This window comes from Lepisosteus oculatus, chromosome 14 (assembly GCF_040954835.1).
Source record: "Lepisosteus oculatus isolate fLepOcu1 chromosome 14, fLepOcu1.hap2, whole genome shotgun sequence".
In the NCBI taxonomy this organism is placed as follows: domain Eukaryota; kingdom Metazoa; phylum Chordata; class Actinopteri; order Semionotiformes; family Lepisosteidae; genus Lepisosteus; species Lepisosteus oculatus.
Genome location: NC_090709.1, coordinates 20617087 through 20639923, shown reverse-complemented (window position 1 = coordinate 20639923; position 22837 = coordinate 20617087). Strand labels below are relative to the sequence as shown.

At 42.2% G+C, this 22837-nt stretch overlaps 4 non-coding genes across 4 annotated transcripts; all 4 read right to left on the bottom strand.

Moving 5' to 3' along the window:
- Positions 1-1254: 1254 nt before the first annotated feature.
- trnat-agu (transfer RNA threonine (anticodon AGU)) lies at positions 1255-1328 on the bottom strand. The gene has a single exon. It is a non-coding gene; the product is annotated as a tRNA-Thr (tRNA).
- Positions 1329-3265: 1937 nt separating this feature from the next.
- On the bottom strand, positions 3266-3337 carry trnat-ugu (transfer RNA threonine (anticodon UGU)). Its single transcript has one exon. It is a non-coding gene; the product is annotated as a tRNA-Thr (tRNA).
- A 1723-nt stretch (positions 3338-5060) lies between these two features.
- trnai-uau (transfer RNA isoleucine (anticodon UAU)) lies at positions 5061-5154 on the bottom strand. The gene is made up of 2 exons: positions 5117-5154; positions 5061-5096 (listed from the first exon to the last, which is right to left on the bottom strand). It is a non-coding gene; the product is annotated as a tRNA-Ile (tRNA).
- A 1754-nt stretch (positions 5155-6908) lies between these two features.
- Positions 6909-6980, bottom strand: trnaa-cgc (transfer RNA alanine (anticodon CGC)). The gene has a single exon. It is a non-coding gene; the product is annotated as a tRNA-Ala (tRNA).
- Between the last annotated feature and the right edge of the window lie 15857 nt (positions 6981-22837).

The following is a 22837-nucleotide window of genomic DNA, read 5'->3' as shown; positions in this document are numbered from 1 at the left end:
TGAATCCAGCTCGAAGGATGGTGTTTTCTTGTTCCTTAATCAAAAAGTGAAAATTGCGAATTTGTCTTTCACTTTGACGTTCACCCGAAAGCTCAGTATATAAAGAAGTAAAGGCTCCTGTTCTGGATCCTAATCCTAATCCTCACGTCTGATTGTTTTGCTTAGACCTTTAAAATGTACACTGTGGACTGTTTGCTCTTCCTAACACAATTAAAAAGCCGCCGACAAACTTATCGATCGGGAGTTTAGTTCAGTGATAGCGCGCACTTAAGACGCTCCGTTTTCTATCGCCGGCATCTCTGTATTCTTTTTAAACGCGATATTTTTTATTCTTCGTGTGTGAATTTCAGGGAGACTCATAAACCCTTTGTCTGTTTTAAAGATACATTATTTTAAACCAGGCATAATGAAAGACGTAGTAACTAGACACACATACAAGACACATGAATAGTAGCGGCTTTGAATGCAATACAAACGCCAATGGCGCAATGGATAACGTGTCTGATTACGGATCAGAAGACTTTAGGTTTGTACTCCTTCCTGGTTCGTGAAGAAGCTTTTAAACCTCACTACTCAACACTGACATCGTAGGGTGTGCGGTCCTACACAACCTTACTATCGACTGGATGAGTCTTCTGTTCAATCTCCGATTCTTTCCGCACATTCCTGCTATTTCACCACCGTTATTGTAGGATAACAGCCACAGACACGAGAAGATATACTATTCCGAACAAATGTCTTAAAAAATCACGTTGAAAAAGGTGACAATACGTTTTTGTTTCTTTAACTTAACCTTACTTTTGCCTGTAAAGTTCACATTATTTTCTGTAGCCGCAAATCCCCAATATTTCTGCTGTCTCCCGAGAAACACAAGCATGGAGTCAAATCATATTAAATAACACAACACATCTATTAATTTAACACCCAGATGTGACAGAACACATGTAAGACTTACACACAGCTTTTAATATGCTCTAGTGAATTTGCAGGTGTCCTGGGGAGGGAAGAGAACTGATATTAAGGAAATACATATTTAAAGGGGATGTAAGTCTTAAATGTGTTTTGTCACATCTGGGTGTTAACTGAATAATTTTTGAGCATTATTTATTGTGTTTTGACTCTATACTTGTGTTTCTCAGGAGAGAGCAGAAATATTGATGTTTACATTTCTATTCACATTCCCGGTGATATTGACTGAGGTAATGCAGAAGCATGTTCTCTATAACAATAAACGGTGCGAGAAGACAGGAAGAAAGGCACCGCTAGGATTTGAACCCAGAATCTCCTGTTTACTAGACAGGCGCTTTAACCAACTAAGCCACGGCGCCGGCAGAATACCCCTCTTTTACTGCGACTTGGACACACCGCTCTGAGACACCTGCGTTCAGTAAGCGCTGAGTCGGCTGGCTGAGCACGTTGCCTCCTTTAGATTCAATAGGATTCAATAGGAGCCCCGACACTAAGAGAAACGTATAGAAATGGGTCTTATCCGGCACTTTTCATGTCCAATGCGCTTGACATCTCCCACGGGCGACAAAGTTCATTTACGACACCTTTCTTTCTTTCTTCTTTCAGCAGGAGTACAATAATGGCAACAAGATGCTTGGAGTTCGGCATTTCATTTAGTCTGCGGAAACATCGTATCGGAATGAACTGCCTGAGATAAAAGAGTAATTGCGGTTTCAGATCGTTATTACAGAGCATTGCGTTGTTCTGCTCATGCTGACTACACGCTTTAGATATGTCATTTACTGCAAGCGTTGCTTTTCCAGGTTTTTCTGAAATTCCTCGCATTTGAGCCAGCACTAAAACATTTCATTCCCGTCGCTGAATACATCGTGGAAACGGTATTTGCAACGGAATGCTGTCACACATGAAACATTTTCGTTATTCGGTTCTGAAGTTTGAAAATGAAAATAAAACGGGGGTCACCTCATAGGCTTGAAAGAAGTCCAAGCAGCATAAAAACCCACGAATTCTCACAAAGGCTGCACCTTTCTTCTGCTGCTTTTAGAAATCTGCCTTAAACATTTGAATGCATACCTTACTGCTGCTAATCACATTCACGTGTTTACGAAGCTTTTTTCTGTCCGTTATGTTTTTGCTAAGCAGTTTCTCCGTTTTCCTCGTACTGTGATTCTCAGTGAGCACAACAAGACTGAAACAGTGTAAAGGCAGGTAAAAAAGACAGGGTAAAACGCCTGACTGTCAGAAGTGGGATTTAAACCCGTGCCTCTATTTGGAGAGCGAAACACAAAGCTTAAAAGACACAAAGCTGTGAATTTGCTGTTTTAAACCGCTCGACTGTTCTAAAGATATGTGTGCAATCATTGCACCAGTCGCATCCGATTTTCTGTAACTTTAGAACGATTGATACGACTGGACAAACACAATTTGTGACGTTTAGCATGACATGGAAAACGGTACCGGAGCATTCGGGCCCGGACCACCAGACTCAGAGACAGTTTTAACCCCCACACTATCAAACTATTAAACTCCCAGCCTCTCTCACTCTCTCCTCACCTCTCACCTATGATCTGAACCTCACGGTGCCTTCTTTCTTACCAAAAACCCAAACACACATTGAAAATCTACCTCTACCATACATGTCAAAAGCTCACTCCCCATCATTTCTATCCCTTTATTTCATTCTTTTGATGCATGTTTTTGCACATAACCTGTTACCTTTTTGTTGTTTTGTACACTGCCTGTTGTTGTTTTTTGCACATTGGCTGTTGTTTCTGTCTGTCTTTTGTTATACAATTGTATTGTTGTTGTGTTTTTTTCTTTGTACTACTTATGTCCGAGAGCTAGCTACAGTAAATAGCATTTCGTTATACCATATACCTGTGTATGAGTATAATGACTATAAACTTGGACTTGAACTTGACAAGTCTTGCAGGCAGTATATTATTTTATCGTTTACTCGTTTAAAAAAACACGGTCTTTTCGTTCCTAAGCCAGATTTTTAGTGCTTTCGAACGTTACTTCCAACCTGGACTGACAGCTCACCCGATCCGTTTGTGATCAGACCATGGAGTGGGGGGCTGTACCAAGTGCACGTTCCTTCCCAATGCTGAGGCGATCATTTGGAAGATGGGTGTGAAGAGAGACAAGCTTTGTCGACTAAAAAACAAAGCAGGATATGCAAGAATACTAATCACTGGCGACAGTTATGTCCTCTTACTATTGAGACCCCTACATTGCGAGTTTTTGACTTTAGTTTTAGACTTTGAAACTAAAGGAAAGCAGTGACAAATGAAACAGGCACGGGTGGGGTTCGAACCCACGCTCTTCGGTTTACAAGACCGACGCCTTACCACTCAGCCACCACGCCATCGAGTAAATGTGGGAATAATGTTGTTCAAATTATTTTTTCCTGAATCTGGTTTACATCGCCTGGATGCAGCAACAACAATAAAAGGGATACTTGTCCTTAAACTTGGTTGTTCTTCTATTTCTCTAGCATGACTGCGTCCTGCTGCTCGGCTTTTGTTTGTAAACTTTGAGCGAGCGCCCCGTTCAGTGTCACTTTGTCACTGTGGTCAGAAAGCATTCTTGATTCTGCTTGAGCTGCTTCATGAATTCTAGCGATTGTAAGAGCTTTTCTAAAGTCAGCCCTTCCTCCTGCAGCAATTAATAGTCTCTTATGTGCACATTTTTCCACAAGTTGATATCTTAACATGTCAGTTTCCAATACTCCAAAGTCACAAGATTTAGCCAGTTCTCTTAGTGCAGTCAAAAAAGCAACAACAGATTCGTCCTGAGACTAAGTTCTCTGCCTAAATTTATGCCGTTCCAAAACCACATTTCTCCGCGGTGTAAAGTAAGCGTCTAAGGCAGCTACAGTCTGTTCATATGTACCTTTTTCTCCAGGGAGGTTGGCGAAAATCCGCTGCACGGGAACCCCGATACAGTGCAGTAATGTAGCACGCCTCACGGCATCCTGAGCTTCTGTAGATCCACTTACACCCCTTTAATTATGTATTTCCTTAATTTCAGTTCTCTCCACCAGGACACCTGGAAATTCCCAAAAGCATAATACAGCTACTAAAGTACTAATGTTAAAGATAACATTAAACTTTATTATTAAGATATCACGCATTTATTAATAAAATATGTATTGATAAAATTTCTTGTGAATAATTGTAGTGTCTGGAAAGCAATTTTAGTTAAATATAAAAATAATTTTCAAACAAGTGGTGCATCAGTTCATTACTTAATGACGATATTATTCCACTACACTCAGGACAGTTCCAATGTAATCTATTGTTCCGCTTAGTCTGCTACTTCAGTAACATCTAATGGGCAGCAGCTGTTATTTTAGGTTTGTTGCAATTGAGAACAGGTTCAGTACAGAGCTGCTGAAAAATTTCAGAGGCCAAGTTTGTTTCAACTCACCCGTTGTAGCTACCAATCAGCAACAAGGAGAAACAAAACATCAGTTTTGCCTTTTTTTAAAAAAAAGGGAAACAGAGTAGTAGTTATTGAGGTCATTTCAGGTACAATGTAAGAACTAAAATTAACTAGTCCCATAGTAATGCGTGGGGTCCTATTAACAGAAAAAAAACATAGTTGTAACCCGAAAACACAACAAACACAAAACGAGAAGTCTTCCGGGAACCTCGGTAAATCCCTGTAGTTGTCTAACAACTATAAAAAAACAACCAAATGCAACAACTTCAAAAGAAAAAGAACATTTAAAAACAAATCTGGGGAACAACAAAAACATAATCTAATGCAAGAGCTTTATCAAGTCCAGTGCTCCTCTCGTCTCAGTAGACCTCTCTCATATATTTGTGTACAGGTCAACTGGAGGTACACAGCTGATGGTACTTTAAGTAGGGAGCTGCGTCAGCATGGGTGGGCTTCAAAGGAAAAAGTATAGGTTTATTCCATGCTGAAAAGAGAAGGAAACACAATGTTTCAGCTGTGGAGCCTTCTTTGATTGTGACTCGAAGTAAACCTTTACCTTTACTTGTTCGTTTGATGTTAATTTATCTCCATCAGATACCTAAGAGTATCTAAACTCGACAGTTGCTTTCAGTAGCTAAAGACACTGCTCCAGGTGAGGCTTGAACTCACAACCTCGGCATGACTCCGCTGTGCACTGCTGTATAAGTACCGCGCGCTGACCGATTGCGCCACTGGAGCTGTGCAAAATGCGCTCCTCATACAGACTGAAGTTGCACAAACAGGGTGAAAACAGTTTCGGTTGTGGATCCATCTCCTCATGGGGAAAAGCAACAGTAAAATATCAAGGAAAATACAAGAAAAGAAACTGAAAGAATTGTGCTAACAGCAAAGGGGGACGGAGGGAGGTGGTCGGACAAGTAAATTAACTTTTTTGTAGCGACATTTTCAAGTCGCCTCCTTTACACGCAATTGCAGCCCCGACACTGAGAGAAGCATGAGAAATGGCTTCAATTACAATGTGAAGCGCAGTACAGGGTCGATGGCTTCACATCTCCCATCAATCAAATAAAATTGCAGTAAAGCGATCTAAATATGACTCTTAAGTACTGGGAAAGATGATTATTTTGAGCGTGCCTCCCAGGGTCTGCTACGAGGCTAAAGTTGGCTTCTTATTCGCGTTTTTCGTTCCACCTTAAATGGTGCTGCTCTGATGTTATATCTCTTCTTGTGCCGAAGAGCAGTCATACCTGACCCGTCTGGAATGACCACTGACAGACTTTATCCAGAAGCGACGGCACCACTCACAGTAGAATGAGTGAGAAATACAGCATGACATGTGGAGGTAAGGGGCTCCCACAATCCATCTTTCCTCACATTACTGATTTTTTTCAATAGCATTTTGACCTTTTTTCACATTCAGATTTTTTTCACATTTAATAAAATCTTTTAATCAACAACATTAAGAAAACAAATGGAACATTTTTTGGAACAATAATTTAAAAAAAACTTTCAATGCCTTGGTTGTATACGTGTGCACACCCTTTATAAAGGGAGTTGCAACAGTGCTGAAATGTAAAGAGCATTTCTGTAGGGAAAACAGCATTTTTTCTGCCTTGATGTTAAGCTTAGAGAGTCTGTCTTTTAGAAATTCTATTTCTAAACACCTTGCACAGCCTCCCGACAGACTAACAAATATTTTTTGGAGAAATTGGCTCACACACTGGAAGACACTAACGTTTATCTACGTTAGAATATGTGAATAACAGTTTAACAGAAAACGTTTGTAATTGTGATTTTGTTAAAATTCAATAAATCGTCTATCAACAGTAAGAAAGTATAAGAAATTGTTTTATTTCATAAACTATAAGACAATTAAGAGAGTTTATAGGTTATATCCATCACTTATGTTCTTTTAACTCTAGTGTTCAGGATCCAAACCCAGGTGCGGACGGTTGTGTTTCTTGAATCTCTTGTAATCATCAAGAGTCGATGTGTAGTCCTTCAGTACTTTCTCGAGTTGTGCCATGGATATTTTATACGATCAATACTTGTCATCCTCTTTTGCATTTACCTTAACAAACGGAAAAAGTTCAAAGTGTGTTTATGGCTGTGCTTAACATTTACACGAGAGCAGTACAGGACACGCAGTGAGGAGTTCGTGAAGCTTTCAGTTTAGTGCGGAGTTCAGAAGGAGGATTCGCTCGCTGAATAATCTCTCAGGAAATCCGGGGTGAGATTCAACAGGTGTTTTCTGCAACAGCCAAGACAAGTGTGAAGCAATCTCTGGATTTCCTGAATTTGAACTAAATTATTAGTTCAAATAATTTAAGATTAAACAGAACTAAATGAGGTACATTTAAAACAGCAGCGCAACTCTGCAGCACGTCGAGTGTGCCTGCATTTAATTTTGTAAACTTGTCTCTCTCTGAACACGAGCAAAGAGTTCTAATTCAACAGAAGATTGCGATGTGAGTACTATAACATAAAGCACCTGGAGATGCCAGGGATTGAACCCGGGACCTCAAACATGCGAAGCATGCGCTCTACCACTGAGCTACATCCCCGATGATAAAGTTTATGGAACAGACTTAGAGATGTGCAAATGCTCACTGATCACACCACTCACGAAGAATGCCTGCAGTTTCCCACTTTCGCGTTTCTTCTACTACAGAGTAAATTCATAGGAATGAAGAAATAAGGAAGGAAAAATAATCGCATCGAAGCTTCAAGAGACTGGGCACAAATTAATCTGTTATTTTTGTATCCAGTTACATGGGCGACGGTGGTTGATTCCCAGACGGGGGAGTGCTTTTTTTCTACCTCCTTACTCGACTGTCTTTCAATTCTATTTTATTTGAAAGCTTTTTGCATCTTTTAAGTGCTCTTGATTAAACTATGCATAGAAAAACAGCAGTACTGATGATTTAACGTAAAAGGGTGAAACAACGCCCCGGCACAGGAATGGTAACAGGAAGGATCGTGTTCTTATTTAATATGTCCTTTTGAGATGTCTTGTCAATGCACACAGGCGGTAGAGCTGAATAATTTACTTTTAGTGGTGTTTTTAAACAAAGATGGAACACGTTCTTTCTATACCAGGAAGAAAGGAGCAGACTTGACCTTTAAGAGGCAAAAATGACACCTTATCAAAGCTAATATTAATTAAAATGACATCACAACAAAAGAGTGGAGCCTTGAGTGAATAAAGCCTTGAGTGGAGCCTTGAGTTTTCATTGGACGTCTGTGTCTCCATAACTTTGTAGGTGAGAGAGAGGATTGTGATAATTTCCAGGTGCTTCTCGGAAGTGCGTTGGTGGTACAGGTGCCTTCCAAATAATTAAGTCGTGTTTGAATCCCAGCCAGTACAAACCCAAATCTTTTCAAGATAATTTGTGGTCCGCTAACACATCTTTGGAAACACTACAACAGGTAACACCCCGTGTGAAACACCATGAACATCTGTTAAAGTTTTACATACTCTCACGTAAATAAACGTTAGTGTTTTCTGGCGTGTGAGCCAATTTCTCCAAAAAATATTTGTTAGTCTGTCGGGAGGCTGTGCAAGGTGTTAAGAAATATAATTTCTAAAAGACAGACTCCCTAAGCTTAACATCAAGGCAGAAAAAATGCTGTTTTCTCTACAGAAATGCTCTTTAAATTTCAGCATTGTTGCAACTCCCTTTATAAAGGGTGTGCACACGTATGGCATTGTACAACCAAGGCATTGAAAGTTTTTTTTAATTATTGTTCCAAAAAATGTTCCATTTGTTTTCTTTTTAATGTTTTTGATTAAAAGATTTAATTAAATGTGAAAAAAATCTGAATGTGAAAAAAGGTCAAAATGCTATTGAGAAAAATCAGTAATGTGAGGAAAGATGGATTGTGGGAGCCCCTTACCTACCCATGTCATGCTGTATTTCTCACTCATTCTACTGGGAGTGGTGCCGTCGCTTCTGGATAAAGTCTGTCAGTGGTCATTCCAGACGGGTCAGGTAATGACTGCTCTTCCGCACAAGAGACACGTGACTTGCGAGGATCCCGACAGTGTCAACTTTCTTTCAGAGCCCGGATAACTCAGTCGGTAGAGCATCAAACTTTTAATCTGAGGGCCCAGGGTTCAAGTCCCTATTCAGGTGGTTGAACTGTTCTTAAGTCTATTGTGAATGTCATTCTAAATAGTCTTTTATCTTTCACTGTTCTAGCTGTACTGTGGTTATTTTAAATGTCCATTACTTGTATTTACAGTAGTGTATTTAGTGTTTCATTTCACAAACCAAAAATGTTCAAGTAGATCTTGTCACTCTACTCCACGTAATCATCTAAATTAAATCACAGTAGAGTACAGAACACGCAGTGAGGAGCTCACACAGTGAGTACTCTTGAATACGACAAGAGGAAAGGCACACTGCACATCAGTAGTATAAAGCGACACCTTTCGTCAAACTTTTGACAGGTACCACGCCCCCCTTTTCCAGCCAATGGTCGTCCACGGTGTTTGGTTGTCCCGCCCCTTGCCATCCAATGGCGTGTTGTTATTTGTGCATGTCCCGCCCCCTCAGGAGCCAATGGTGTGGGTCGGAACCCCCGCCTCCCCCCGGCCGGTCGTTCCGGAGCCTCAGGGTCCCAAAGCCCCAAGGCAGTGCATCCCTCGCTTTAGGTGTGTGCAGGTGTGTATTGGTTTGGAAGGGGACCATGTCTGCCGCGGGGTTGAGTGTGCTCTATTATAACCCTAGGAAATCGGGTAGTTACGGCGGCGCGGGGAGTCTGTTGCAGGCCGCAAGATCCTGGGGTGTGAGCTGCGCCAGCCGCGGCCGGGTGGCCCAGTGGTTGTCCGGCTGCACAAGCCGTGTCTCCAAAGCAGCAGGGGTGCAATCATGCACACACACACTGACTGCGTAAAGTCTCACGGAAAGAACTCGCAGGACAAACACCAGGTGAAATGTGAACCGCTTTATTTCAACAGGGGGTTTTCAAACACCGAAACAGCGCAGCCGCACTTTTTACACAAGTTACAGACTCCAGTTTGCAAGTATGTGAAATGTGAACCGCTTTATTTCAACAGTGGGTTTTCAAACACCGAAACAGCGCAGCAGCACTTTTTACACGTTACAGACTCCAGTTTGCATGTGAAATGTGAACCGCTTTATTTCAACAGGGGTTTTCAAACAGTGAAACAACGCAGCACACATGCGTTACCGGCTCCTGTTTGCATTCAACAATGAAATGTTGGTGCGGAAAATTAGTTCGCTACACATAACCACCACCCCAACATTGCTGAGAAACTTTGCAGCATCTGAAAAAGCATTCATAACCCCCTTCCGCTCCCCGTGTCTAAAGCCATGCGAACCACACTGGGCGATCCGATCTAGCAGAGCAAAAACATTTGCCTGCGTAATCAGCGGGATGGTGTTACCACAGGTTCTGAGCAAAACACGCTGTATTTTGGAATACACACTGTAGAACCCCTCAGGCTTCCTTTTCTGATCTGAAAACATCAGATCCGCAATAATTTCACTCAAGTTCTTGACATACACATCTATCTCTTTAACAAATTTAAGGACATTAGCATTTGACTCTTTGTTTTGCATATCAAGCTTTGTAGAGAGAAGTGTGTAAAGCACTCTTAGTAAGAATTCAGACGTATACATTCGAAATTCTTCATTCTTCGGACGATGGCGGTCCTCAATTATATTTTTTAGCAACTGTTTTATGCGCCGCTCAGTGTCATTTGTAATGGTGTACGAACCCAGACACCGGGCGGTGTACAGAACAGCCGATAAAATTCAGGCTAAACTGAGAGACTTATAAATATCTAAAGCGGCAAACGTCACGTCTTCAGACCCATCTGTGTAGCTGCCAGACAGGCATGTGTGACCCCGCTGCCCGGGATGGTCAATCAGACAGGCCGGGCAGTCATCAACCAGGACCCCCTTTAAACAGTGTTTGAAGATGCAATAAACTACTGCTTTCACAACCTGGGGCATAACATCGGGCTCATTAGGGACATAGGCATCAGCTTTATTAACATTTGGGCGAACACACAAGCATAGACACGAGACATTCACGTGTGCCGGTAGGCTGAAGATTGACCCGTCCACATCCTCTTTATTCTATTAAAGGAAAAAGAAAAGGAAGGCTTAACAAAATAGACATGCTTTGTACCTAAAATATTGAGCATTTAACGCGCTTGTGAGCTAAGGTTTTTCGTTAATATTTACCATTTGTAGCGTGGCATCATCGCTAGCACCCGGCAGTTCTTCAACATCTGGTACCCCAGCTGAACTCACACCCCCGCCGCTGTCACAGGGTGTAGAGGGTGGGGTTGGGTTTTGCTAAAAAGAAGATCAAGTATTAAAATGACATAGGCTAAGCACCAATACAAGTACGATCAGAAAAATATTTTAGCCGCCTACCTCTTGACTTTGTAGAGTAGCGGACCCCGTTGTTTCTTCACACAAAGAAGCCATCTCAGCACCTCTGCGGTGTCTGACAGCTCCAAGCACGCACTGCGACCCTGTCAGGCCGGAGCATTTAAGAATATGCGCCAATGGTGTAACACGCCTACATAACACAAGACATTTTTCAATTGGTTGTGATGACCCCCCCGATTTATCGAGCGCGAAAAGTATTCACACATCTGTTTATAAGTTTTAAAGTATTAACACACAATGCAAACACAAATGTTGTGTTTCCCCAGAAAATAAATTTTAAGTTTTCTCATTTACAAGCACACCATGTATTTCACGCAAAAATGTTCTTAACATTATTAAAAAATAAAACCTCAAAACGTCAAGCTTGTTTTGTGAACACGTCCCTATAAAGAACAGATAAGTTTTCTTATAGCGTTAATAAAAAACATTTTGTTTGATAATATTCTTAGCGGTCTGTTGGTGAATCAAACACAGACAGCGCGACACATTTTCACCACGTTTAACAGCTATGAAATTTAGACACCGTTGTATGCCTTAAAATAATATAGATTTTTAATAATATAGATTTTAACATTATAACAGTCTAAAACGTTTTCTAAAATGTTTCTTAAAATAATTTCTACAGACCAGTACGTGCACCCCCAACGATACCTAAGATTAATGGTTTTATGGGGGGCCATGTGTGTTTCTTAGAAGAGAATGTTTATCGGTTTGGGTATAAGTACCAGAGGTTTAACAGGCGAAGTTTTAGCTGCATTCCAATTCCTACAGTCTCACGTTATCGCCTAACTCGTCAGAATGGATCACGCCGATCAATTTCAACAGTCTGAAGATATTCTATTTACAGACTTAACACTGCTCGACTTGGTAGACGAAGGCCAGGACTCCACGAATTTCAGCGGTATGTATATCCGGCTTTTTGTGAGACAATTACAACGTCACGATGCATGTCTCATGTTTGATATAGTTACAAAACGTTGTATAATATTTGTATACTAGACAATATTGAATTATTATAATGGAATTACCAGGGAGTTGCTCCATAATGTGGTCGTGACTGTGTGTATCTATTCATTTCCATTAGCCCCAAAAACCACAGCTGTAAAAAGGCCAGTTACCGCACAGTCCAACACTGGTGAGTATTTACGACAATGTTTTGAATAACACTTTACGACCATGTGAGTCTTAAAGACACCGGGGTATATACTCCACACCAAAACTCGTGTGTCTATTCCACAGACGCGGGAGAAGGGACAAGTCGCTACACATTTAAAAAAACTCGTTTGGGGTTTACAATCCCACCGCAAAACCTTGTGGAGACAGATGTTCACGCCATACCAGAGGGTGCGGGGCATATTATCAGATCGCCTGAGAGAAGAGGTCGGTATTATATAAAACATTCTTTTAGCATGGCCATTTAAACGTGTCTATAATAAAAAAAAAACAACCGTTTTTTGGTAATTTGCGGTGTTGAGTTCTTTCACTAATGGTATTTTCCCACTCCGTGCAGACCCCGGACCTTCAAAAAATAAACTGCGACGCGCCAACACGTTAACTGGGTCAACGAGCTCAAAACGTCTGAAATCAACAAGCAAAGGTTAATATAATTTAAGCGTGGTCAAGATGTGTTATGATCCACTTACGGCAAACGTTGCTTCTTTTGTTAGGATGTTAATTCGCTGAAAGATCCTACATCGCGTAGTTTTCTGTTTGGGAGTGTTAAAAAACCTTATTTTAAAACTGCTTAGCTTTTAAAGTTAAAAGCGACTGGTCTGTGCAAGGGTCTACAGGCCGTTAACCACGCTCTAGTAGCGCCACCACAGCCGTAAAGGAAACCGGTGTAACAACATGTCCGGGTAACTTGTTCCATTCACCCGGAGCCCTGTGTGTAAGGATGCACCACATGTGTGGCGTTTTTATCATAGTTATCGTAGTTTTCTGATTTTGACAGTTTAGATTTCATTAATTGTTGTGTTGAAAAGTCTTTTATTTTTATCACCGTGTAGTTTTTTTGATTTTGAGATGTGGAGCATTGGCGTGGTAATAAAAAGTCTTTTATTTTTTCACACAGCCGCTGTATCGACGAGCGGTGAAACAAATGTGGCGGAAACGTCGGACCCCAAGGTGGTGACTGCATCGGAGACGGCTGTTAAGACGCTGACCAAAGCCAGACGTGTCAAGCCTGCGGAGAGAAATCATAACGTGCCTAAAGACTTTGTGTTGGGTGATGTGCTAGATTCAGTGCGCAGTATTACACAGTCACTATCAACGGCGATCACTAATGAGGTTGCCAAAAAACGAGCTTTAGAGCGTCTAAGAGCGGTTTTAGCCGGTGTACAGACCTTGTTTCCAAAACAGATCCAGGTTTTCACCGCTAACCTCTTTAGATATAATTTCTACAGAAGATGCCGCTCTAAACTCTGGATTTCAGACCATGATGATGATATTTCATACTTCATTGGTGCAAATCCCCGGTGATAAATGACTAAACATGCGGTCTAAAAAGTGCTTAAAAGACCGACCGCTTGCCAACCGCAAGCTTTTGTACATAAATAAAAGAATTAAACTGGCAAAAGCATGTTTGTTGTGTCGTCAAAGATTCAGAGAGAGGCATCAGATTTCCCAAGGGCCGCCCGAACCACGCAATGAGAATGCCATGGTAGAAAATAACTTAAGGCCCGAGGCTGTTGTAGCAGAACAGGATGTCGGTAACCGAGAACCGGTTGTATTGAACGATCTGAATCAGGTTGGTGGCGGTGCAGGGGCGAATAGAGACCCCTTAGTTTTCCTGGAGCGTATACGTAGTTATAACAGGTCTTATAATAATTTTAGAGCAACAGAGCACCATGAAGAATGTCATATGTACAGGCTATAGACGCTGTGCATGGTGCAGTCCAGAGAATATTGGATGAATTTTCTCCAAACATCGGGGCGAATGATTTTGTACAGCTGCGATTGACTGCGGGTGGTTTTAACAAACCCTTGTTCTCACGCAGGAGACACCCTGGAGAATTAAATGCTGCCGATTTTTTAAGCCACATCTCGGACCTCTTACAGAGCCACACAGAGGTTCTCACCGATGACAGCCTCCGCTTAGTGGTGACGATAGTTAGGAATATGCAGGGGGGTGCGCGCCGAAGATTTAAATCCGTTCTGTACAGCCGGGTAATTGCTCAGAAAAAAGCGCACCTTATCGACTTACATTACACGGGCGGTAATCTGTGTTTCGCCGGGTGTGTGTACGGTTTGTTGAATGAAGGTTGTACCGATAGGGAAATGTTACAGAGCGCTAAACGAATGCACAAAGAGTTGGGTTTTCCAGAGAATCGGAAAATTAGTTTGTCAGACATAAAAATTTTGTACCACGACCAGGGTGATTGGAAATATTTTACAACGGGGCCCACACCACCAAATTCTAAAATACTTTTTGTTCTACTGCATGAAGAGCATTTTTATGGGGTTTTAAATATTAAAGCTTTTGTGGGGGCGGCGTATTTTTGCACTAACTGCCATGTGGCGTATAGCCACAAGAACGCACACGCCTGTGTTAAAGCTTGTAAAACCTGTTTAGATCCCCAGTGTTGCAAAATTGCAGAAATTCAGAATTGCCCGGCCTGTAAGGTCTTTTGTCGTAGCTCTCAGTGTTTGGCGAGACACTTGCGGAATGCGGCGACGGGTGTGAGTAAGTGTGAGCGCAGGGTCTTTTGTGAGAAATGTGGGGTTTATAACCTCGCAAGTCACAAATGTAAAGAGAAAATGTGCTCGCGTTGTAACAACGTGATCGACACCCCTGACACACATTTGTGCTACATACCGCCTTTGGACAACCCCAAAATTTCAAACAAGTACATTTTTTTCGACTTTGAATGCATGCAAGAAACGGGGAAACACATACCAAATTACGTCCACGCCCTTCATATTGACAATAAACGAAGCTGGGAATTTTATGGTGAAACTTGTCTAAAGGATTTTGTGTGTAAATTTATCGATAGACGTTTCAAAAACCATACGTTCATATCGCACAATGGCAAGGGATATGACAATTACCTAGTAATCAGACAGTTGTTAGCTGCAAAGATGGACGTTGAACTAATTAATCAGGGTGGTAAGATAATGTGTATGACCGTAAAAGCTCTGAACATCAGATTTATCGATTCTTTAAACGTTCTACCTATGAAATTAAGCAAACTGCCGGCCGCCGTGGGGTTCCCTGGGGCTTAGGGTCATTTTCCACACTTGATGAACACTTCAGAAAACCAAAATTATGACGGCTCGCTGCCGCTGCCAGAACTTTACGGCGTTAACTACATGCTGCCGAGCGAGAAAGCCGGGTTTTTGGTTTGGTATGAAGAATGCAGGGGAAGTGTGTTTAACTTACAGAGAGAGTTGAAACGTTACTGCCAGTTGGATGTGGCAATTCTAAGAGAAGGCTGTATCAGGTTTCGGGACGAGGTCATGAATATGACCAGACAGACACGCGTGACTGAGTCAGGGGCCGCCTGCGTTGTCTGCATCGACCCCTTTCAGTTTGTGACCATCGCTAGTGTCTGCATGGCCATGTTCAGACTTATGTTTTTACAGGAAGAGACGATTGCGTTGCTACCCCATGAAAATTACCACCGCCAGCAAAAACGATTTTCTACACCCAGCATTCAATGGCTTATAGTGCCTTGCGAAAGTATTCGGCCCCCTTGAACTTTTCAACCTTTTGCCACATTTCAGGCTTCAAACATAAAGATATAAATTTTTTATTTTATGTGAAGAATCACCAACAATTGTGAAGTGGAACAAAATCTATTGGATTTTTGAAACTTTTTTAACTAATAAAAAAATGAAAAGTGGGGCGTGCAAAATTATTCGGCCCCTTTACTTTCAGTGCAGCAAACTCACTCCAGAAGTTCAGCGAGGATCTCTGAATGATCCAATGTTGTCCTAAATGACTGATGGTGATAAATAGAATCCACCTGTGTGTAATCAAGTCTCTGTATAAATGCACCTGCTCTGTGATAGTCTCAAGGTTCTGTTGAAAGCGCAGAGAGCATCATGAAGACCAAGGAACACACCAGGCAGGTCCGTAATACTGTTGTGGAGAAGTTTAAAGCCGGATTTGGATACAAAAAGATTTCCCAAGCTTCAAACATCCCAAGGAGCACTGTGCAAGCGATCATCTTGAAATGGAAGGAGTATCAGACCACTGCAAATCTACCAAGACCTGGCCGTCCCTCTAAACTTTCAGCTCAGACAAGGAGAAGACTGATCAGAGATGCAGCCAAGAGGCCCATGATCACTCTGGATGAACTGCAGAGAACTACAGCTGAGGTGGGAGAGTCTGTCCATAGGACAACAATCAGTCTTACACTGCACAAATCTGGCCTTTATGGAAGAGTGGCAAGAAGAAAGCCATTTCTCAAAGATATCCATAAAAAGTCTCGTCTAAAGTTTGCCACAAGCCACCTGGGAGACACCCCAAACATGTGGAAGAAGGTGCTCTGGTCAGATGAAACCAAAATCGAACTTTTTGGCCACAATGCAAAACGATATGTTTGGCGTAAAAGCAACACAGCTCATCACCCTCAACACACCATCCCCACTGTCAAACATGGTGGTGGCAGCATCATGGTTTGGGCCTGCTTTTCTTCAGCAGGGACAGGGAAGATGGTTAAAATTGAGGGGAAGATGGATGCAGCCAAATACAGGACCATTCTGGATGAAAACCTGTTGGAGTCTGCAAAAGACCTGAAACTGGGACGGAGATTTATCTTCCAACAAGACAATGATCCCAAACATACAGCAAAATCTACAAAGGAATGGTTCACAAATAAACGTATCCAGGTGTTTGAATGGCCAAGTCAAAGTCCAGACCTGAATCCAATCGAGAATCTGTGGAAAGAGCTGAAAACTGCTGTTCACAAACGCTCTCCATCCAACCTCACTGAGCTCGAGCTGTTTTGCAAGGAAGAATGGGCAAGAATTTCAGTCTCTCGATGTGCAAAACTGATAGAGACATACCCCAAGCGACTTGCAGCTGTAATCGCAGCAAAAGGTGGCTCTACAAAGTATTAACGCAAGGGGGCCGAATAATTTTGCACGCCCCACTTTTCATTTTTTTTATTAGTTAAAAAAGTTTCAAAAATCCAATAGATTTCGTTCCACTTCACAATTGTGTCCCACTTGTTGGTAATTCTTCACATAAAATAAAAAAATTATATCTTTATGTTTGAAGCCTGAAATGTGGCAAAAGGTTGAAAAGTTCAAGGGGGCCGAATACTTTCGCAAGGCACTGTATGTACATCGAACACACAGAGCCCGTTAAAATCCAACACGCGTTAACCACGGCCGGTGAGTTCAAGGTTGGCCCATATTTTCTGGATGGTTATGCTGTAATTGACGGAGTGCCGACAGCCTTTGAGTTCAACGGTTGCTTTTTTCACGGTTGTAGCGTTTGTTATTGTAAAAACGATTTTAAACGATTTTAATCCGCTGACAAACACTACTTTTGGTTGGTTGTACAGAAAGACGATGGTGAAAATTAATTTTCTCAAAATGAGAGGTTTTAACGTGCGTGTTTTGTGGGAGCACGAGTTCAGAGACATGCTTGTTGAAAATGGAGACTTGGGTAAATTTCTAACAGCGGGTCGCTTTTTGGGGGGAGAACAAATGAGATTTGTTTGCATTACACAGCGCAGCCCAGTGAAAAAATCCATTACTATGATTTCACCAGTCTGTATCCATTTGTGAACAGAACTAAAAAATACCCACTGGGGCACCTCCGAATAATTTATAAGAACTTTGGAGATTTAAAACAATATTTCGGTTTAGCAAAGGTGAAAGTTTACCCACCCAGATGTTTGTACTTTCCAGTTCTTCCAACCAAAATTGACAAAAAAACTGTCAACACTGTCGTACATGTGGTGAAACAAAACAGACCACCCCCTGTGAGCACGGTGATGAAGATCGCGCCTTGACTGGTGTCTGGTGCGCCCCTGAATTATGGCCTTAGATCTGGGGTATAGAGTGGGTAAAATTTATGAAATTTGACATTTCGAAAAGTCCTCACACAATCTTTTTACCGACTACATCAAACTGCATCTGAAAGGGAAACAGGAAGCTTTGGGGTTTCCAGAGGGGTGTACAGATGTCGCGAAACAACAAAGATATATCAGCGAATATTATGAAAAAGAGGATGTCCGGCTGGACCCCGGCAACATTAAAAAGAATCCGGCCAAAAGACAGCTTTCAAAAATTGCCTTGAACAGTTTGTGGGGGAAGTATGGACAAAGAGACAATTTACCACAGACCACCATTGTGAGAAACCCCGATGAATTGTTCGGGTACTTATTTACGCCATATCATGAGGTGTCAGCCTGCGAGTTTATCAATGAAAACACAGCCTGTGTTACGTGGAAACACTAAACACCACTATACAGGCCATTCAAACACTAACATTTTCATCGCTAGCTTTACAACCGCCTATGCCCGCTGGGAGTTATACAATCTGCTAAACGCTTTGCAAGGCCACTGTCTGTACCACGACACAGATTCCGTTATCTTTGTGAGCCGGGAGGGTGAGTGGAATCCGGGGCTGGGTGACTATTTGGGTGAGCTGACCAGCGAAATAGCTGCTGGACAACACATCACCGAGTTTGTATCAACAGGACTCAAGTCGTACGGGTACAAGCTGTCTGGTGGGAAAGCCTGTTTAAAGGTGAAAGGCATTACGCTCAATGTGAACAATTGTGAAAAAGTTAACTTTGAGAGTCTGCGGGACTTGGTTTTTGACTATGGCATTAATCCTTATGCAGAGTGCCGGGAATTTAAACATTTCTATTCAACAGCCGATGATCGTGCGTGTTAAAAAGGATTGGCGCATTGAGACCCGGACCTTAAAGAAAACCCAGAAGGTGGTGTACGACAAGCGGGTGCTGCAAGAAAATTTGACATCGTTGCCCTACGGATATTAACACGATGGATGTCAGGTTAAAACACCCTTTTTCATGCATTTTTTCCTGACCCTCGAATTGCGGTAAAAGTTATTTTATAAAACAGCTCTTGGAGAACAGTGATACTGTTATGACTCGTAAACCCGAAAACATAGTCTGGTGTTACAGCTGCTGGCAACCTCTATCCGCTGAGTTGCTTGTGAAATTTCCATACATTCAGTTTATAGAAGGGCTACCGACGTCTTTTTCCGATGACCAGCTACTGCCACCGGATAGAGTAAATTTGATTATAGTTGATGATTTGATGGAGTCTGCGTGTGAAAATAATGAGATAGAAAAAGCTTTTACAAAATACATACACCACTGAAACCTCAGCATCATGTATATCGTCCAAAATGTGTTTTGTCAAGGCCGGAAACGTAGAACCATAGCATTAAATACAAAGTACATGGTGCTGTTTAAAAACCCTAGAGATAAACTACAGATTACAACCCTGTCACGGCATATGTATCCCGGTAAAGCCAGATTTTTTTGGAAGCGTTTGATGACGCTACTAAAAAACCTTTCGGTTACTTGTTGGTGGATTTAAATGCCGACACCCCAGATGACTATCGCTTGTGAACAGGTCTTTTCCCCCCAGATGTACCCGTGGCTTATGTATTTAAAGAATCTAAAAGTCGGTGATCTCGCAACCACAGACTCAGTCAAAAAAACACGTTCGGGCCATCGTCATGGCTTCACGCGTTCGGAGAAACCTGACACTTGCATTTTCTGGTAAAAGCCAGCCCCAGTCACCGGAAAGCTATTCTCTGTAGGGCTTCAGATGATCTTGTACAGGCAATAGCTAAGCCTGCCAAGCAGTTTGGGACCCTGAAGAGAAAGCATAAGCTTTTAAAGACTTTGAGTCAAAGGGGTCTTTCTCTTAAAAGAAAGAGACTCTTGGTGAACCAGTCCGGCAGTTTTATCGGGACACTGTTGAGTATTGTAGTACCATTGATTACGGAGCTTCTACAACACCGATAATGGACCACACTGAAAAAAAATGTACCTTGTACCTCAAAAACAGCTCAATCAACTCCTAGACTGGTCCGGCAAAGAAACCGATGTGAGAAAAATAACAACCCGCAGGTTGGATGACGAAATGAGAGACATTTTTCAGAACTCGCATCTGCCTGAATATGAAAACGTGAAATTATATAATCAGCTGTTACAACGGTATTTGACATTAGTATGCCAGGAAGTTTCTGAAGAGGGGACTTTAACTGTTGTACGACCCGAAAATGCACCCGCCGATCTATCACACGCATCACCACAACAGCCGTCATCGACCGACGCTGATTTTGGGTATATTTTAGACAGTGCGTCTCAGTGGTTCCAGAGAAATGCCGAGATATTGTTAAAGATTATGGCACACAATAAACCGTTAATAGCTGGGAATTAAAGAAAATTTGTGTACAAAGGGGCACCCGTTGAGGGCTCTCACATGATTGATCTTGTCAGGGCTCTCACACAACAGCAATCAGTTGAAGCCGGTAAGAAGCTAAAAGATTGGGATGTGTTCACAGGGGCAATGGCCGAAATCAACGTACCGGGCACCTTGCTAGCCAATGCTGGTAACTGAGAGCTACTAAAACTCAAGTCTGCCCCACTGTGGTGTGCAGCGTCTGTCAAAACTTTAAAACCCCATGTCCCACCCCCTTTTCAACCAATGGTTATAGGGTGGATGTCCCTCCTTCCCCCACAGAGCAGTAGTGTGATAGAGAGGTTTAACCAAACTATTAAAACAAAAATGTGGAGGTACCTGACACACAAAAACACCTTTCGATATATCGATCTGTCTGATCTTATTTACTTTTATAATCATAGTTACCACATGACTATTAAACGACCCACGGCTTCTGTTACGACTGATAACTCCCTTGAGATGTGGAGAACCGTCTATGGCGAACACTTTAAGCGAAAACCGTCAAAGTTTTAATTTAATGTAGGTGATCATGTGCGGGTGTCCAAAATAAAAGGGAATGTTTGAGAAGGGGTATGAACAGACCTTCACAGATGAAATTTTCATTGTCAAAGAGCGGACCCCGGCTCTGAGACTCTGTTACAAACTGCAGGACTACGCAGGCGATGACATTAAGGGCTCTTTCTACGCAGAACAGCTACAGAAGATAAACCCCAATTCTGAGAGCGTCTATCGCATCCAAAAGATTAAAGCAGCCAGGGGGCGTGAAAAAAAACAAACAGATTTTGGTAAAGTGGCGCAGATAGAGCGATAAATTCAATAGTTGGGTAAAGGCTTCCGAGGTCAAAGAAATATAGAGGTGCTGAAAAATGAACCCCAATGTCTTCTAGGTTACGCTGGCCAGTAATTCATCCTCAAAAATGTTTCCAAAGAACACCAGCGCGTGCTTCACAGAGCATCTGGCAAAGGCGATTGACCTGGACAGGAGCTGGGAAGTGGGTCTGGTCGAGCTGCACTATCCGCATACGCTAAACACGTTTGATCAAGATGAAGATTTTCTGTCCATATAGTCTAATCGCTGATGAACATGTACCTTACCTAGAGGGTACTACTGCAACATCGATCAGCTCATACATGAAATGAAACGTGCTGTGGAAAAAGTTCTGTTAAACCTCTCTATTACACTAACCTTCACATCACTGGCCATAATGAATTGTTCAATATTCTCACATTTGAGAACATTTTGGAAGGTCCTGTTAAGAAATTCTTTTCTGTCATCAGTTTGTAGCATTTTAGGAGTACGACCCTCTTGAAATATATTTCGGAAATCATTTGTCACGACACCTCCAGACTTTTCAGTGGCACGGCCCAGGCATATTTAGACAACATGTCTATATGTGAGGAGATGTAACAGAAACCATCGTTGAACTCACTGTAGTCTCTCATGTTCACCAAGTCGGCCTGCCACTGCCAGTCCATTTCAGGTACCAGCGTCCTGCTTCTCTTAAAGCTCACACGTGCTGGCTTGTGCAGCGTATAAGCCAGCTGGCCAGACAACCAGTCTGATACCCGGCCGCGGCTGGCGCTCACACCCCGGGAAGTTGTGGCACTCACCAGACTCCCCACGCTGCCGTAACTTAGTTGGCAAGACCTGGGTTCGAGCCTATACAGTGAGGCACGAACTAGGGCGGGAGCGGCAAGTGCACAAGCCCTAGAACCTGAATCCATTACAATAACAAAAGGACAGAATTAAATGGGGTTAATTTCGAAATCGCAAATTTGAGATACCATAGCGCGTTTTTTTTCCACTTCCTGGCGGAAACGGACTTCCTTAGTTTTGTGTATTCTTGATGCATCACAAGGAGGTACAGATGCAGCCATTCAAAGTGCGTGGTACAGACACGTACCGGAAGTAATTGGCTACGGCATCGCGCATCGTGACGCATGATGATGCGGGGTACCGCGGTATGTGATTGGTTGACCGACGGGGGCACTCGTAGTCCGTTGGTCTGTCGTAGAAAGACTTACAGTACAGTAAACGTCTTTACTGTGCCCGTTGTAGATATTGAATTTTACCACTGAAGGGAAATCTTAATAGCTGAGCATAAAAAGAATAGGAGCTCAGTCAATTCTTATGGAATGTGTTTTCTTTCTTCTTTTTTTCAGCATGGAATAAACCTGTTACTTGATTCATATGGATGCCTGGTTCCGCCGGGGATTCAAAACATTTTTTATTTTATTTTTTTAATCGGGTATCAAAGGGAATAGGCAGTATAACCCTGTTCATGCACAAACTGTGGCATGTTACATTGATTTGGGTGTCTCCTCTTGCCAGAGAGCTCTAAATTGCATTTTTTTTTCAGACGGTTTTTGACTTTTTTTAAAATTGCATTTTGGGCACGGACAGCACATACAATGGTTAATGAACTGCGCCATGAAATTTAAAATAGTATTCTTTAGGTGTGAGGGTAGGAGTGGACTGCAGCAGGCTTAATCAGCAAACCAGGAAAACAAAGAACAGGACAGGTGAGACGTGTATCCAGAAAGCGAGTGATCAGAAAAAGGAAATGGTGTTACGCCCAGGTTTT